This window comes from Macaca fascicularis, chromosome 19, assembly GCF_037993035.2.
Source record: "Macaca fascicularis isolate 582-1 chromosome 19, T2T-MFA8v1.1".
Lineage (NCBI taxonomy): Eukaryota > Metazoa > Chordata > Mammalia > Primates > Cercopithecidae > Macaca > Macaca fascicularis.
The window spans coordinates 44,513,787-44,530,004 of record NC_088393.1 but is presented as its reverse complement, the minus strand read 5'-3'; the positions used below and the strand labels follow the sequence as shown (position 1 = coordinate 44,530,004).

Here is a 16,218-nt window from a genome sequence, read left to right as displayed (position 1 = left end):
CTGTCTCTGTAGATCTTTCTGAATCTCTGTCATGCTCTTGATGCTTCCTGAGTCCCCTAAACCCCACCACATGCATGTAGGATCATTCTGCCTTTTTTTTTTTTGAAACAGGGTCTTACTCTGTCACCCAGGCTGGAGTGCAGTGGCGCAATCTCAGCTCACTGCAACCTCTGCCTGCTTGGCTCAAGCAGTCCTCCCACCTTCAGCCCAAGTAGCTGGGAGTACAGGCACATGCCCCCATGCCTGGTTAATTTGAAAAAAAAAAAATTTGTAGAGACAAGGTCCCACTATGTTGCCCAGGCTGATCTCGAACTCCTGGGCTCAAGCAATCTTCTTGCCTCTTGGCCTCCCAAAGTGTTGGGATTACAGACATGAGCCACTATGCCCAGCCTCATCTTATCTTCTGAAATGACCCTATTTCATCCTACTCAGGGTCTGTGCTATATGGGAACTGAAAGCTACTTAGAAGTTATTCTCTCAGTTTGATATGACACTCTTCCCACTTAACTCACTGCCTCTCTCCCATTTCACACTCATGCCTTGGAGTGTGGGGAGTTCTAGGCACATATTTAACTGCTTACCTCCCTACCTTCAAAGCCTTTTTTCCCTCTATTCCAGGCCTGTAAGAAGAAGGAGAGGATTTTCCCCTTTCATCTTCTCCTCTGTCTTTCCTTTTTCAATAAAGTTAAAAGGAGAAAAGGTAGAAGGCATAAGGAAACATACATTACTATGTACTTCAAAACTAGTATACTGGTTAAACATGTTTGGAGCCGGTGAGTGCTGAGTAGAGGCCAAGGTAGTATAAAATAAGGCCATGGAAGGTCTTGAGATATTCTTGGTGATAAAGCGCATTGATAAAGAAGAAAATTAGCCCATAGAGAAGAATATCACATTTATTTGTTCTTTCGTTACCATTAAGTCTTCATCTGCAAGTAAAAGGTTCACTTCTCCAGCAATGCAGGGCAGAGTACCTAAGAAAATTAAACTAGTTCAGCTGATATATACTTACGGAGCCTACTGTGTGCTCTGCATTCTGCTTAGTGCTTTATTGGAGCTCTTCATTTTTTCATGTGGATTTTAATTGTTTTTTGCTACTTCCTTTCAGTCTGAATAACTTCCTTCCGGGTTTCTTATGAGGCCAGTCTGCTAGCATTGAATTCTTTGTTTTTATTTCACCTTATTTTTTTTTACCTGAAATTCACATACATATTTAAAATTATTCTACAATTCAGTGGCCTTTAGTACATTCACAGTGTTGTACAGCCACCACCTCTATCTGGTTCTGTAACATTTTTATCACCTCAAAATAAAACCCCATGCCCATTAAGCATCTGTTCCCCTATCCCTCTCTTCCTCCTAGCCCCTGGCAAACACCAATCTGTATTCTGTCTCTGTGGATTTAACCTATTCTGGCTATATTATCTGTCCCATCCCGCGAGATCGTCAATGTAGGCCCTAGAAGAGGGAGTGGGAACTCCGGGGGACAAGAGACATGAGAAATGGAGACAAGACAGTATCCTGATCAAGTCTCGTTTATTGCTGGCAGTGTAATGCCTTATATAGACCGGCAGGGGCAGAGGTTGGGCCAGGGCGATGATGGTGGCCCTGCGGTGGGCGTGGCCAGGTAGGTCTCGGTTTCTTCGGTTGGACGTCATGTTGCGCCTGCGCCGTTGGTTGGTAATTTTCCCGGGCGCGGGATGGCGCCTGCGCTGTAAGTTGATCATTTTCCCGGGCACGGGAAAATTGGTGATGAAGAACCAGGAACAGCGCCATTTTGTACTGGCATATGAGACAGCAGAACAGGGAAGAAAGTAAATCTAGGGAGGAGGCATAAAGTGGAAATGTATAGAGCTCAGGCGTCAGTCGTCAGTTATAATTGCTATGGCCCGGCCACGCAGCTCCGGACAGGTCCCCCTTTTTTATTATTTCATGATGAGAGAGATAGCCCCTCGGGAACTGCGCCTGTCTTAGGTTGGGTCAACTCATCCCCACCTTTTAAGCCCGTCATGGGATTAGGCAGCAGCAAGGGTGGCCCTCCTGTCTTAGGCTCAATTGGGGGTGGTGTCCTCTTACCCGTCATTGACTGTCCAGTTCAGCTCACAGGGGAGGTGGTCTTATAAGGGCAGATAAGACTCACCATGTTCAGACATCTCAAGGCGATGATAATGGACCTGTATAGGCTTGGCCTGGAAGGCCTCGATTTGTCATCTGACGAATGCCATAAGCTTATTAAGGATTATAGGCCCAAGAGTGAGAAAGAGTAGAAGGGTAAGTAAAGGACCCAAAAATGGTAGGAGATAAGGGAGAAGTCCGTGGAGTCCAGTCCAAAGCGGATTGGCGGCCAGGTCTTTTCTGCGTTTTTCTAGCTCTTCTTGTAAGGTCTTTATTTTATCTCTAACGATCCCGCATTTGTTAGCATAAAAACAGCATCATTCCTGTAGAGCCAAACAGATCCCTCCCTGTTCTGCTGTTAGTAAGTCTAGACCTCTTCTATTTTGGAGAACTACTTCAGCTAATGAGTCTACCTGATCTTGTAGATCTTGTATAGTACTGGATAAGGTTTGTACATCTGAAATTAATTGATTGGATAATTTAGTATATTGGGTTAGTGAGACTCCTAGGCCTGTAGCTCCTGTTGTAAATGCAGTGGTGATTCCCAGTCCAGCCAACAAGGGAATAAATTGTATGGCCCGTTTTGGTCTATATATAAAATGCTCAATAGCGGGGATGGGGACAGGTTCATCTCCAGGGATGATATCAATGTCGGGGAGAAGAGTGGCTAGAACACAAAGCCCTGTCCAATTTGTGGGTAGATAAGTATATGCCATGTTGTTTCCACAGAGGAAAACCGAGCCATTTATAGCACACAAGGGGCTGGTGACATTGATTATGGAGGTACAGTTGTTGAATACAACGTAGCCTAGATCGATTTCTTCAGTGCTATTGTAAGAGGGTGAAAAGAGGCAAGAGGAGTTAGAAAACTTCATTGGTTGAACTAAGAGGGGAGAAATAATTGGACAAGAGTTACTGACCAAGGATTCACCTGTGCAATTGACATAGGATAATGAAAAGTTAGGTATAGCGAGAGGAGTAGGGGGACCCATTTTTAGACAAAGCCAACAATCGTGGGCAAGGCTTGTATTGGACATTTGGAGTAAGTTTTAAGTGGCATTAAGGATATCAAAAGTTTGAGCATCGATCATAAGGTTATCTCTAACCTTAGGCAGGGCCAAAGGGTGATATTGAATTTCAGGATACAGGGCTTTATGAATTTCTTCTAGTTTTTTTCTGAACAGTTTTAATTCTTGTGGTGTCTAATGGACCTCCCCCATCAGAGATGTGGATAGGGGCTGTAGTGCTCCAGCAAACAGGCTGTCCTTTTTGGCCGTTACAAGGAGATTGTACAAGTTGATTGGTGGATCCTAATACTTGTACGTCACTGGTACTTCCAGTTTGTGTTTTTAGTAACGTAGCCGTATAGTATGTTTTATTGCCTGATTTGCATTGTTGATATGAGGTGTAGCAAGAACTATGTACAGAGGACTGGAAAGAACTACAGGGGCATTCTTGGAGCGGCCCGCTAGGGGAGGTGTCTCTTGGGGTTGACTTACATTTCCATAGCTGGTTTGGCATTAAGTAAGCTGTCTTGGCCGAGCAAGTCACTTGGAAGATTCTGTCTGACGGAGGTTCAGATACTTGTCCCCCGCTGCAGTCACAAGGCTGGCCGTGTTGCTTTCGTATTAGTTCTATTGCTTTACGAGGGTCATCAAAACCTGCATAGACTGTCACTATGTTATATAAAATGATTATTTTCCAAAAGAATCTCATGTTGGGCTTCATTTTCTGAAAAACAAAAGGGAAGAAACTTCTCAGGGAGGATTGTTTTCCCTGGATTGACAATGGTTATGATTCATTTGTCTTACCAATCTTTCGGGCAGCCATCTGGCTGCATCATTTTTTTGTGAGAAAATACATACTGAGCCTCTTCCCCAAATTAAAACTGGGTCAGGGCCATGCCATGAATTATCGAGTGGATCTTTCCATTTTACCATTGCGAACTGTTTTTGAGATTCAGGATGCCAGAAACGGTCGGCAGCAGATTTTCCGTGACTGTCCAAATTTAAAAAATTAAGGATAAAGAGGGCATGATTAAGTATGTTTCTGGGGGTACCCTTCACGGGGTACCAGCTCCCCCCTTTTATTTTTTCGATAGTAGTTTTTAATGACAGATGGGCCCTTTCTACTATACCTTGTCCTTGGGGATTGTAGGGAATGCCTGTGATATGTTTAATTTGTAGGGTGTTGCAGAATTGTAAGAAAGTTTTGGCTATGTAACCAGGACCGTTATCTGTCTTAATTTGTTTGGGTATACCTAAGATGGAAAAGCAATGTAATAAATGAGTTATGACATGTTTGGTGCCCTCTTCTGTCTGGAGAGTTGCAATAATGAACCCACTATAGGTGTCTATGCATACATGAATATATTTTAGTTGGCCAAATTCTGAGTGATGTGTAACGTCCATTTGCCAAATTTCGTTGGGGATGAGTCCTCGAGGGTTAACTCCTAGATGAGGAACGGGTAAATAAGTTATGCAGTTGGCACATTGTTTAACTATTTGTCGGGCTTGTTCTCTAGTAATTTTAAACATAAGTCTTAAGGTCTGGGCGTTTAAATGATGTAGGGCATGTGCTTTTTGTGCTTGTTGTAAATTGTCTGTAGTGACTGTGGCTATGGTTTTTGTTGCCATGTCAGCTGTTGAATTACCTTGTGCTAAAGGTCCCGGTAATCCTGAATGTGCTCTAATATGTCCAAGGAAAAAGGGAGTAGTCCTTTTTTGAATAAGTTGTTGACATTGTAGAAATAGGTTAGCTGTGTCTGAAATATGTTTAATTTGCGGCACGGTCTCTAAGAGGGGTATTGAATGAGTCAGGTAGACGCTGTCTGTGTAAATATTAAGTGGCTGACAAGGGAAAGCTGATAATGCTGCAATTATGGCTTGTAATTCGACTAGCTGAGCTGATGTATAAGTGGTTTGGAATTTGACAATTGTATTATTGTAGGTGTAAGCAGCGAGTCCTGTGGAAGATCCATCAGTGAAAATTAGTAATGCGTCATTGAGAGGTTCCTTACTGGTAATATGAGGAAATACAAACGCATGAAGTTTGCAAAATTGAATGACTTTGTTAGGTGGGTAATGGTTGTCAATTGTGCCAGTGTAAGAAGCGCAAGCAATTGGCCAGGCTTCTGTATTTTGTAACAGCCAATGGATGTGTGATTGAGTGTAGGGCTGTATAATGGTAGAGGGTTCTATTCCAAAGTATTTTCTACTGTTTTCTCTTCCCAAGATAATTAGATCAGCTATGGCATCATAATAAGGCAACAAAACCTTTTTGGGGGAGGAGGGCAGGTGTACCCACATAATGGGATTGTTTTGCCAGAATAAACCAGTAGGGGTCATTGCTGTGTTAAAAATGATGAATATTAATGGCTGAGAATAATCAATACTGGTAACAAATTGTGTTGTAATGGTATTTTCTACCCGTTGGAGTGCCGTTAATGCTTCTTTTGAAATGGACCTGGGGGATTTCAGATTAGAGTCTCCTTTTAATATATCGAAAAGAGGTTTTAACTCTCCTGTGGTAAGTTTTAAGTATGGTCGAAGCCAATTTATGTCTCCCAGTAATTTTTGGAAATCATTTAAAGTTTTTAGATGGTCACGACGTATAACGGCCTTTTGATTAATGATTTTGGGTCCATTAATTTGAAAACCAAGATAGGTATATGGATTTTGTAGTTGTATTTTTTCTGGGGCTATTTGCAGTCCGGCTGTTGTCAACTCTTGTTTGAGTTGGGCAAAGCACTGTAAGACTTGGTCACCAATTTGTCCTGCTATTAAAATATCATCCATATAATGTATAATATACATTTGTGTCCATATTTTTCTGACTGGTTCTATGGCAGCGGCTACATATTTTTGACATAAGGTAGGACTATTGGCCATACCCTGAGGTAAGACTCTCCATTGGTAACGTTTCATTGGCTGCCTAAAATTTGTAGATGGAAGACTAAAGGCAAACCTTTTCTGATCAGCAGGATGAAGGGGGATTGTGAAGAAGCAATCTTTAAGGTCAATAATGATTTTAAAATATTTTTGAGGAATCGCAACTGGTGAGGGCAGTCCCGGTTGTAAGGCACCCATAAGGACCATAGTGATATTTACTGCTCTTAAATCTTATAAGAGTCTCCATTTGCCAGATTTTTTCTTAATGACAAAGATAGGTGTACTCCAAGGGGAATTACTTTCTGTAATATGTCCTGCTAGCAGTTGTTCCTGCACTAACTGTTGGGCAGCACTTAGCTTATCATTAAGTAAAGGCCACTGATCAACCCAAACGGGCTCATCTGACTTCCAAGTAATGGGGTCAGCGCACTTTTGGGGTGCAGGTATGTCAATGGCCTGGGCTAAAAATTTCCAAACCCTTTTTTATCAAGTTGTCCTGAGACCGGTATAGGCTGTGGAATACCGTTTTCCTTTTTTCCAAGACCTTTACCAGGGGTGTATCCCTGAGTTCGCATTTGTGCAGTAACTATATCATTTGGGCTGCACATTATAATTTTCATTTGGGAGAGCAGGTCTCGTCCCCAAAGATTAACAGGTAAGTGAGGGATGATAAATGGCTTAATGAGGCCGGAATTTTTTTCTTTATCTGTCCATGTTAGGTATTTAGAACTTTGTTTAGGATTACTGCTTTGTCCAATTCCTCTCAGGTGAGTTAAAGTCTCTGTGGTAGGCCAATGAGAGGGCCAATCTTCTTGTTTAATGATGGTTACATCGGCCCCTGTGTCTATTAGCCCAGTAAATGCCTTACCATCTAACCATAAGGTTAGAGAGGGTTTTCGATTTGTAATTGGTTGCACCCAATATATATTTGACGATCCAAAACCTTTTGTATTCCTGTTAGAGTGTTGTATATTATTATCTGTTTTAACTAAGGGTAGCAAAACTAACTGTGCTATTCTAACCCCTTGAGGGACAGTAATAATGTTGTTAATAGCTCTGGCCATGATTTTAATTTCTCCTTCATAATCATTATCGATAACTCCAGGGAGGACTTGTAAACCTTTCATGGTGACACTACTTCTTCCCAAGAGTAGCCCAAAAGTGTCAGGTGGTAAAGGCCCATATATTCCTGTATTTAAGGTTTGTGGTCCCATCTCAGGTGTTAATACTGTGTGGGAGGTGGAACTGAGGTCCAGTCCTGCACTTCCTGGAGTTGCTCTACTAAGTTTTGAAATGGATTGTTGCTGCTGGCTGGAACAAAGCTGACCGCCCCATATGCTTGTTTTGGGGCCTGGGGCTGGCCCCTCACCCCATTTCCCTGCTGAGACGATAAAGGATTTCCTTGACTATCAGTTTTAGATTTACATTCGTTGGCTCAGTGCCTTCCTCTTTTACACCTTGGGCAAAGGCCTGGAATTTTTGTTTCTGGATTTTTATTTTGGTTTTCATGGCAACCTTTTGCAAAGTGTCCTTTTTTACCACATTTAAAGCATCCCCCTTTATCTTTACCTTTGTTATTGAGGAAGTCTCTTACTGTTTGACTGCTAAAGGCGGCGGCCATTGCTAGACCCTGTTGATATGAGGGCCCAATATCTGAACAAAGGCGAATATATCCTGTTAAATCTGTTTTCTTTTGATAAGGTCTGATTGCCGCTTGGCAGGCGGGGTTGGCGTTTTCATATGCCAACTGTTTAACATAATCTACACCCGTTTCTGCATTTCCAAAAATTCTACCTGCCGTAGTCATGAGTCTATGTACAAAATCTGAGAACAGCTCATCTGGTCCTTGTTTGACTGCCGTGAGTGAGGCCCCTGGGTCTCCTTTAACAGGGAGTTTCCTCCAGGCTTTTGTAGCGGCTGCCTGGATTTGTGAAAGCAAGCCAGGATCATATTGCATTTGGGCCTGAGTGTCTGCATAGTTACCTGAACCAGTTAACATATCAAAATCCCAGCCGTTTCCTGCCTGTTGGTTTCTTTTAGCTGTGTCCCTACAATTTTCAAAAAACTCTGACTTCCAAATTAAATGATCTCCCCCAGAAAGAACTGCCCTAAGGTATTCCAATCTGTAGGGGTGAGCCAGTTATCGGCTACAGATTCCACTATTGCGAGAGTATATGGAGCAGTAGCCCCATATTGAGAAGCAGCAGTTTTTAACTCTTTTATGATAGTGAAATCAAACCCAGTATGATGTCTCCAAGCTTGTCCTTGCCCATCTGTGGTTTCAGTAACTGGGAAGATGTCTTTGGGGGAGGAGTCTTCTCTATGTCGGCTAGCAACTAACCCCCCTCTTGGAACATGCTGTCCAGGCCGCTGAGGTGGGCGCAGGGAACCCTCCATAACATCCGGGTTAGGTATCTTTTCATTTCCTGTTTTTAATTTTTGGAGCCTAATTATCAATGATTGATGCAACTCCTCAAGTTTAATTTGTTCTTCTAGTTGAGCAATTTTTTGTTTTAATTCTTCTTTCGGATGTACTACTGCCATAACAATGGGCGCAGAAGCCCCATTACATGTCCCATTACATGGGGGCGGGCGTGGAGTAAAGGGAGGCCAGTCGGGGTTATGATATTTAGCCGCCTCTTCCTCTAAATCATCCCAATTTATGTCTGATTGATCAGGCTTATTAGTTTCTTCCTTTTTTTGAGGTGTTTGTAAAACTGGATATTTTTTCTGTTTGTTTTTGTGTAACATTTCTTTATCTGTTACAGAAGGAGACTTGACTTCCTCATCATCGCTCTCAAGGGAAATGAGATCCTCCTCCGTATCTTGCGGAGGCTTTGTGAGGTTAGAGCAGGAACTAACCTTTAGAATATGTTCTGTTTGAGCGACCGCGGCCATGACTTGTGGATCGACCTCCTTTTTATCTATCAAATCTTTAATGAGATTCCAATAAGAGAAGGCGGTCACAGGAATTTTTTCTGGCCCAAAAGTATTATAATAATCTTGAAAACAATCTCCTACTCTACACCATCTTTTAATATCAATAGTTCCTTCCTGTGGGAACCAAGGGCAAGTGTCTTTTACAAAATCAAAAAATTTAAACAAATCATTACCTTTAACCTTTACTCCTCGTATCTTTAAAGCCTCTTTTAATTGTCCTACATAGATTTGATGTTGACTTAATTCTTGTCCCATTTCGGACACGTCACTTACCTTCGATTCTGACGCGGCAGGTTCCCGTGGTGATCGGAGGAGTTTAGTTTCAGCTTGACGGTCGACCATTCTTTCGCGTCCTCTTCCTCACGGAATCCCTCGTTTCCAGGCTCCACGTTGAGGCGCCACGTGTCCTGTCCCGTGGGATCGTCAATGTAGGCCCTAGAAGAGGGAGTGGGAACTCGGGGGGACAAGAGACACGAGAAATGGAGACAAGACAGTATCCTGATCAAGTCTCGTTTATTGGTGGCAGTGTAATGCCTTATATAGACCGGCAGGGGTGGAGGTTGGGCCAGGGCGATGATGGTGGCCCTGCGGTGGGCGTGGCCAGGTAGGTCTCGGTTTCTTCGGTCGGATGTCATGTTGCGCCTGCGCCGTCGGTTGGTAATTTTCCCGGGCACGGGATGGCGCCTACACTGTAAGTTGATCATTTTCCCGGGCGCGGGAAAATTGGTGATGAAGAACCAGGAAGAGCGCCATTTTGTACTGGCGTATGAGACAGCAGAACAGGGAAGAAAGTATATCTAGGGAGGAGGCATAAAGTGGAAATGTATAGAGCTCAGGCGTCAGTCGTCAGTTATAATCGCTATGGCCGGGCCACGCAGCTCCGGACAATTATCTATTCTGAATATTTCATATGTATACAATAATAAAATATGTGACCTTTTCTGTCTGGCTTCTTTCACCTAACATAATCACCTTCATGTTTGAAAGATAACTTTCTGGCCAGGCGTGGTAGCTCATGCCTATAATCCCAGTACTTTGGGAGGCCGAGGCATGTGGATCACCAGGTCAGGAGATCCAGACCATCCTGGCTAACACGATGAAACCCCGTCTCTACTAAAAATACAAAAAATTAGCCAGGCGTGGTGGTGGGCGCCTGTAGTCCCAGCTACTTGGGAGGCTGAGGCAGGGGAATGGCGTGAACCTGGGAGGCGGAGCTTGCAGTCAGCCGACATTGTGCCACTGCACTCCAGCCTGTGTAGCACAGCAAGACTCCATCTCAAAAAAAGAAAAAAGAAAGATAAGTCTCCTACATATAGGATTCTTTGTTGATAGTTTTTTTTTGTTTTTAATTTTTAGCTTTTGTAGAAACAGTAGGTGTATACTGTATGAGGTATACATTTATGAGGTACACATTTATGAGGTACATAAGATGTTTTGTTTTGTTTTGAGATGGATTCTCGCTCTGCCGCCCAGGCTGGAGTGCAGTGGTGCGATCTCAGCTCACTGCAAGCTCTGCCTCCTGGGCTCACGCCATTATCCTGCCTTAGCCTCCGGAATAGCTGGGATTACAGGCACCCGCCACCACCCCCAGCTAATTTTTTTTTTTGTATTTTTTTTTTTTTTAGTAGAGACAGGGTTTCACCATGTTAGCCAGGATGGTCTCGATCTCCTGACCTCGTGATCCGCCTATCTCGGCCTCCCAGAGTGCTGGCATTACAGGCGTGAGCCACCACGCCTGGCGAGATATTTTGATATAGGCATACAATGAGTAATCAGGGTAAATAGGGTGTCTATCCAAGCATTTATCCTTTGTGTTACAATTTACTCTTTTGGTTATTTTTAAACGTACAAATAAATTATTGTTGACTATAGTTGTCCTGTTGCACTATGAAATGTTAGATCTTATTCATTCTAACTGTGTTTGTACCTATTAACCATCCCCATTTCCCCCACCCACTATCCTTGCTAGCTGCTGGTAACCATTATTCTGTGCTCTATTTCCATGAGTTCCGTTGTTTTAATTTTTAGCTCTCATAAATAAGTGAGAATATGTGAGGTTTGTCGTTCTCTGCCTGGCTTATTTCACTTAACATAATGATCTCCAGTTGCATCCATGTTGTTGCAAATGACAGGATCTTGTTCTTTTTTATGGCTGAATAGTACTCCAAGGTGTGTATGTATCACATTTTCTTTATCCATCCGTTTCTTGATGAGCACTTAGCTTGATTCCAAATCTTGGCTATTGTGAATAAACAAGGAAGCAATAAATAAGGGAGTGCAGATATCTCTTTAATACACTGATTTCCTTTCTTTTGGGTATATACTTAGCAGTGGGATTGCTGGGTTATATGATAGTTGTATTTTACTTTTTTGATGAACCTCCAAACGGTTCTCCATCTGGTTGTACTAATTTACATTCCCACCAACAATATATGAGGGTTCCTTTTTCTCCACATCCTGGCCAGCATTTATTATTACCTGTCTTTTGGATAAAAGCCAATTTAAGGCCAGGCACGGTCGCTAATGCCTGTAATCCCAGCACTTTGGGAGGCCAAGGCGGGTGGATCATCTGAGGTCAGGAGTTCAAGACCAGTCTGGTCAACATGGTGAAACCCCGTCTCTACTAAGAATACAAAAATGAGCCAGGCGTCGTGGTGCACACCTGTAATCCCAGCTACTCGGGAGGCTGAGGTAAGAGAATCGCTTGAACCCAGGAGGCGGAGGTTTCAGTGAGCCAAGATCGCGCCGCTGCACTCCAGCTTGGGCAACAAGAGTGAAACTCCATTACAAACAAACAAAAAAAACCATTTTAATTGGAGTGAGATGATACCTCACTGTAGTTTTGATTTGCATTTATCTGATGATCAGTGATGTTGAACACCTTTTCATATGCCTGTTTGCCATTTGTATGTCCTTTGAGAAATGTCTTCAGATCTTTCCCCCTTTTTAAATCATATTATTATTTTTTTCATAGAGTTGTTTGAGCTCCTTATATTATCTAGTTATTAATCCCCTGTTTGATGGATAGTTCACATATATTTTCTCCCATTTTGTGGGTTGCCTCTTCACTTTGCTAATTGTTTCCCTTGATGTGCAGAAGCTTTTTAACTTGATATGATCCCATTTGTCCATTTTCGCTTTGGCTACCTGTGCTTATGGGGGTATTACTCAAGGAACCTTTGTCCAGTCCATTATCCTGAGTTTCCTCAGTGTTTTAGTCATTTCATAGTTTGAGGTCTTATATTTAAGTCTTTAATCCATTTTGATTTTATTTTTGTGTATGGCAAGATATAAGGGATCTAGTTTCATTCTTCTGCGTATGGATATCCAGTTATTGAAGATACTGTTCTCTCCCCAGTGTATTTCTTGGCATCATTGTTGAAAATTAGTTCATTGGAGATGTATGGATTTGCTTCTGGGTTCTCTATTCTGTTCCATTGGTCTGTGTGTCTGCTTGTTGTTATTCTTTGTTGCCGCTGCTTCTGACAGGATCTTGCTCTCTTGCTGTCTTGCTCAGGCTGGAGTGCAGAGGTGTGAACATGGCTTGCTGCAGCCTTGACCTCCCCGGCTTAGGTAATCCTCTTGCCTCAGCTTCCCGAGTACCACAGGTGCACACCACCATGCCTAATTTTTTATTTTTTTGTAGAGACAAGGTCTAACTATGTTGCCCAGGACTCAAACTCTCAGGCTCAAGCACTTCTCCCCCTCAGCCTCCCAAAGTGCTGGGATTACAGGCACAAGCTACCCTTCCTAGCCTATGTGTCTGTTTTTACATCAGTACCATGCTGTTTTGGTTATTGTAGTTTTGTAGTATAATCTGAAGTCAGGCTCCTCCAGTTTTTTTTCTGTTTGCTCAGGGTGGTTTTGCCTGTTCTGGGTCTTTTGTGGTTCCATATAAATTTTAGCATATTTTTCTATTTCTGTGAAGAATGTCATTGGTATTTTGATAATAATTGCATTGAATCTGTAGATTGCTTTAGGTAGTATGAACATTTTAATAATATTGATTCTTCTAACCCATGAGCATGGACTATCTTTCCATTTTTTTGTGTCCTCTTCAATTTTTTTCATCAGTGTTTTATAATTGTCATTGTAGAGATCTTTCAATTCTTTGGTTAACTCTTAGGGATTTTATTTTTAGCTACTATAAATGGGATTAATTTCTTGATTTCTTTTTTCAGATTGTTTGCTGTTGGCATATAGAAATGCTGTTGATTTTTCTATGTTGATTTTGTATCCCACAACTTTACTGAATTTGTTTATCAGTTCTGATAGTTTTTTTGCTAGAGTCTTCAGGTTTTTTTCAAATAGAAGATCATATCATATGCAAACAGGATAATTTGACTTCTTCGGATGCCTTTTACTTCTCTTATCTGATTTCTCTTGCTAGGATTTCCAGTACTATGTTGAATAACAGTGGTGAAAGTAGGCAGCCTTGTCATATTCCAGATCTTAGAGGAAAGGCTTTCTGTTTTTCTCCATTCAGTATACTAGCTGTGAGTCTGTCATATATGGCTTTTATCGTATTGAGGTATGTTCCTTCTGTACTCAGTTTTTGAGAGTTTTATCATGGAAGGGATGTTGAATTTTATTGAATGCTTTTTCAGCACCAGTTGAAATGATCATATGGTTTTTGTCCTTCATTCTGTTGATGTGATATATCACATTGATTGATTTGCACGTTTAACCATCCTTGCATTTCTAAGATAAATCCCACTTAGTCATGATGTATTATCTTTTTAATGTGTTGCTGAATTCGGTTGGCTAGTATTTTGAGGATTTTTGCATCAATGTTCAGCAAGGATATTGGCCTATAGTCTTATTTTTTGATTTTTTTATTTTCTGATGTGTCTTGGTCTGGTTTTCATATCAGGGTAATATTGCCCTCCTGGAATGAGTTTGGAAGTATTCCCTCTTCCTCTATTATTTGGAATAGTTTAATTAGGATTGGTATTATTTCTTCTTTAATTGTTCAGTAAAATTCGGCAGGGAAGCCATTGGGTTCTGAGCTTTTCTTTGCTTGACGACTTTTTATTACAGCTTCAATCTCATTACTTGTTATTAGTCTTTTCAGGTTTTGGATTTCTTCATGGTTCAATCTTGGTAGGTTGTATTTTCTAGGAATTCATTTCTTCTAGGTTTTCTAATTTATTGGCATATAGTTGCTCATAGTAACTTCTAATGATCCTTTGGATTTCTCCAGTATTGGTTATGTCTCTTTTTTCATCTCTGATTTTACTTATTTGGGCCTTCTCTTCTTTTCTTAGTCTGGCTAAAAGTTTGCTGATTTTATTTTTTCAAAAAACTGATTTTTTATTTTGTTAATCTTTTGTATCTTTTCTTCATTTCATTTATTTCTGCTCTGATCTTTATTTCTTTTCTTCTAATAATTTTGAGTTTGGTTTGCTCTTTTCTAGTTCTTTTAAGATGCATCATTAAATTGTTTATTTGAAGTTTTTCTTCTTGTTTGATGTAGGTCCTTATAGCTATAAACTGTCCTTTTAGTGCTGCTTTTGCCGTATCCTATGGGCTTTGATGTGTTGTGTTTCCGTTATCATTTATTTCAAGAAATTTTTAAATTTTTTTCTTAATTTCTTCATTGACCCAGTGATCATTCAGGAGCATATTGTTTAATTTCCGTGTGTTCGTATAGTTTCCACAATTACTCCTTGATTTCTAGTTTTATTCCACTGTGGTTAGAGAAGATATCTTATATAATTTTAATTTTTTGAGTGTTTTAAGACTTGTTTATGGCCTAACATGGTCTATCCTTGAGAGTGATCCATGTGCTGAGGAGAAGAATGTGCATTCTGCAGCCACTGGATGAAATGTTCTGTATATATCTATTATGTCCATTTGGTCTGTAGTGCAGATTAAGTCTGATAGTTCTTTGTTGATTTTCTATCTGGATAATCTGTCCAGTGCTGAAAGTAGAATGTTGAAGTCTCCAGCAATTATTCTATTGGGTCTCTCTCTCTCTTTTACTGTAATATTTGCTTTATATATCTGAGTGCTCCAACGTCGGGTGCATACATGTTGACAGTTATATCCTCTTGCTGAACTGACCCCTTTATCATCATGTAATGACCTTATTTGTCTCTTTTTATAGTTTTGGTCTTGAAGTATATTTTGTCTGAGTATAGCTAGTCCAGCTCTTTTTTGGTTTCATTTGCATGTAATGTATTTTTCTATCTTTTTTCAGTCTCTGTGTGTCTTCATAGGTGAAGTGTGTTTCTTGTAGGCAACGGATTTTTAGATCTTGTTTTTTGTTTGTTTGTTTTTTTAAATAATACATTCAGCCACTCTGTCTTTTGATTGGAGAGCTTTACATTCAAATGTTAGTCCATTTACATTCAATGTTATTATTGATAAGTAAGGACTTAGTCCTGCTATTTTGTTATTTCCAGGTTGTTTTGTGGTCTTCCTTTCCTCCTTTCCTGTCTTCCTTTTTGGGAAGGTGGTTGTCTCCAGTGGTATGTTTTAATTTCTTGCATTTTACTTTTTGTGTATCTGTTGTATGTTTTTTGATTTGAGGTTGTCATGAGGCTTGCAAATAATATAACCTGTTATTTTAAACTGATGACAAATTAACACTGATTGCATAAACAGCCCAAGAGAAAATTAGTAAAAACTCTACACTTTGTCTCCCTGCTTTTTTAGCCTTTTGCTGTTTTTACTTTTTATTTATTTTATTTATTTATTTTTGAGATGGAGTCTTGCTGTTACCAGGCTGGAGTGCAGTGGCGCTATCTCGGGCGCGCTGCAACCTCTGCCTCCCAGGTTCAAGCAATTCTCCTGCCTCAGCTTCCTGAGTATCTGGGACTACAGGCGTGCGCCACCCCACACCCAGCTAATTTTTTTGTATTTTTAGTAGAGACAGGGTTTCACCATGTTGGTCAGGATGGTCTCGATCTCCTGACCTTGTGATCCACTCACCTCAGCCTCCCAAGGGTTTGGGATTACAGGTGTGAGTGACCGCGCCCGGCTTGCTGTTTTTATTTATATTTTATTGTACTGTGTCTTGAAATATAGTTTTAGTTACTGATTTATTTATATTGATTAATCTTCTCATCTTTCTTTTTTTTTTTTTTTTTTGAGATGGAGTCTCACTCGGTCACCACACTGGAGTGCAGTGGTGTGATCTCAGCTCACTGCATCCTCCGCCTTCCGGGTTCAAGTGATCCTTCTTCCTCAGCCTCCTGAGTAGCTGAGACTACAGGCATGTGCCACCATGCCCAGCTCATTTTTGTATTTTTAGTAGAGATGGCGTTTCACA

At 41.0% G+C, this 16,218-nt stretch overlaps 1 protein-coding gene and 2 long non-coding RNA genes across 38 annotated transcripts in view; 1 reads left to right on the top strand and 2 right to left on the bottom strand.

Annotated features, from left to right (window-relative positions):
- Nucleotides 1-16,218, top strand: part of ZNF569 (zinc finger protein 569) — a 103,647-nt gene that overhangs the window by 30,829 nt on the left and 56,600 nt on the right. The window lies entirely within an intron of this gene.
- On the bottom strand, nt 1,520-9,343 carry LOC135968486 (uncharacterized). The gene is made up of 3 exons (XR_010583345.1): nt 9,216-9,343; nt 3,612-3,843; nt 1,520-1,817 (listed from the first exon to the last, which is right to left on the bottom strand). It is a non-coding gene; the product is annotated as an uncharacterized lncRNA (long non-coding RNA).
- LOC135968485 (uncharacterized) overlaps nt 9,613-16,218 on the bottom strand; it is a 53,316-nt gene continuing 46,710 nt past the window's right edge. The window contains exon 3 of one of the 2 annotated variants that reach the window (XR_012427548.1): nt 9,613-9,739. This is a non-coding gene — a long non-coding RNA (uncharacterized lncRNA). The remainder of the gene's footprint in view (nt 9,740-16,218) is intronic. The other variant, XR_010583344.1, reaches the window with a different exon arrangement.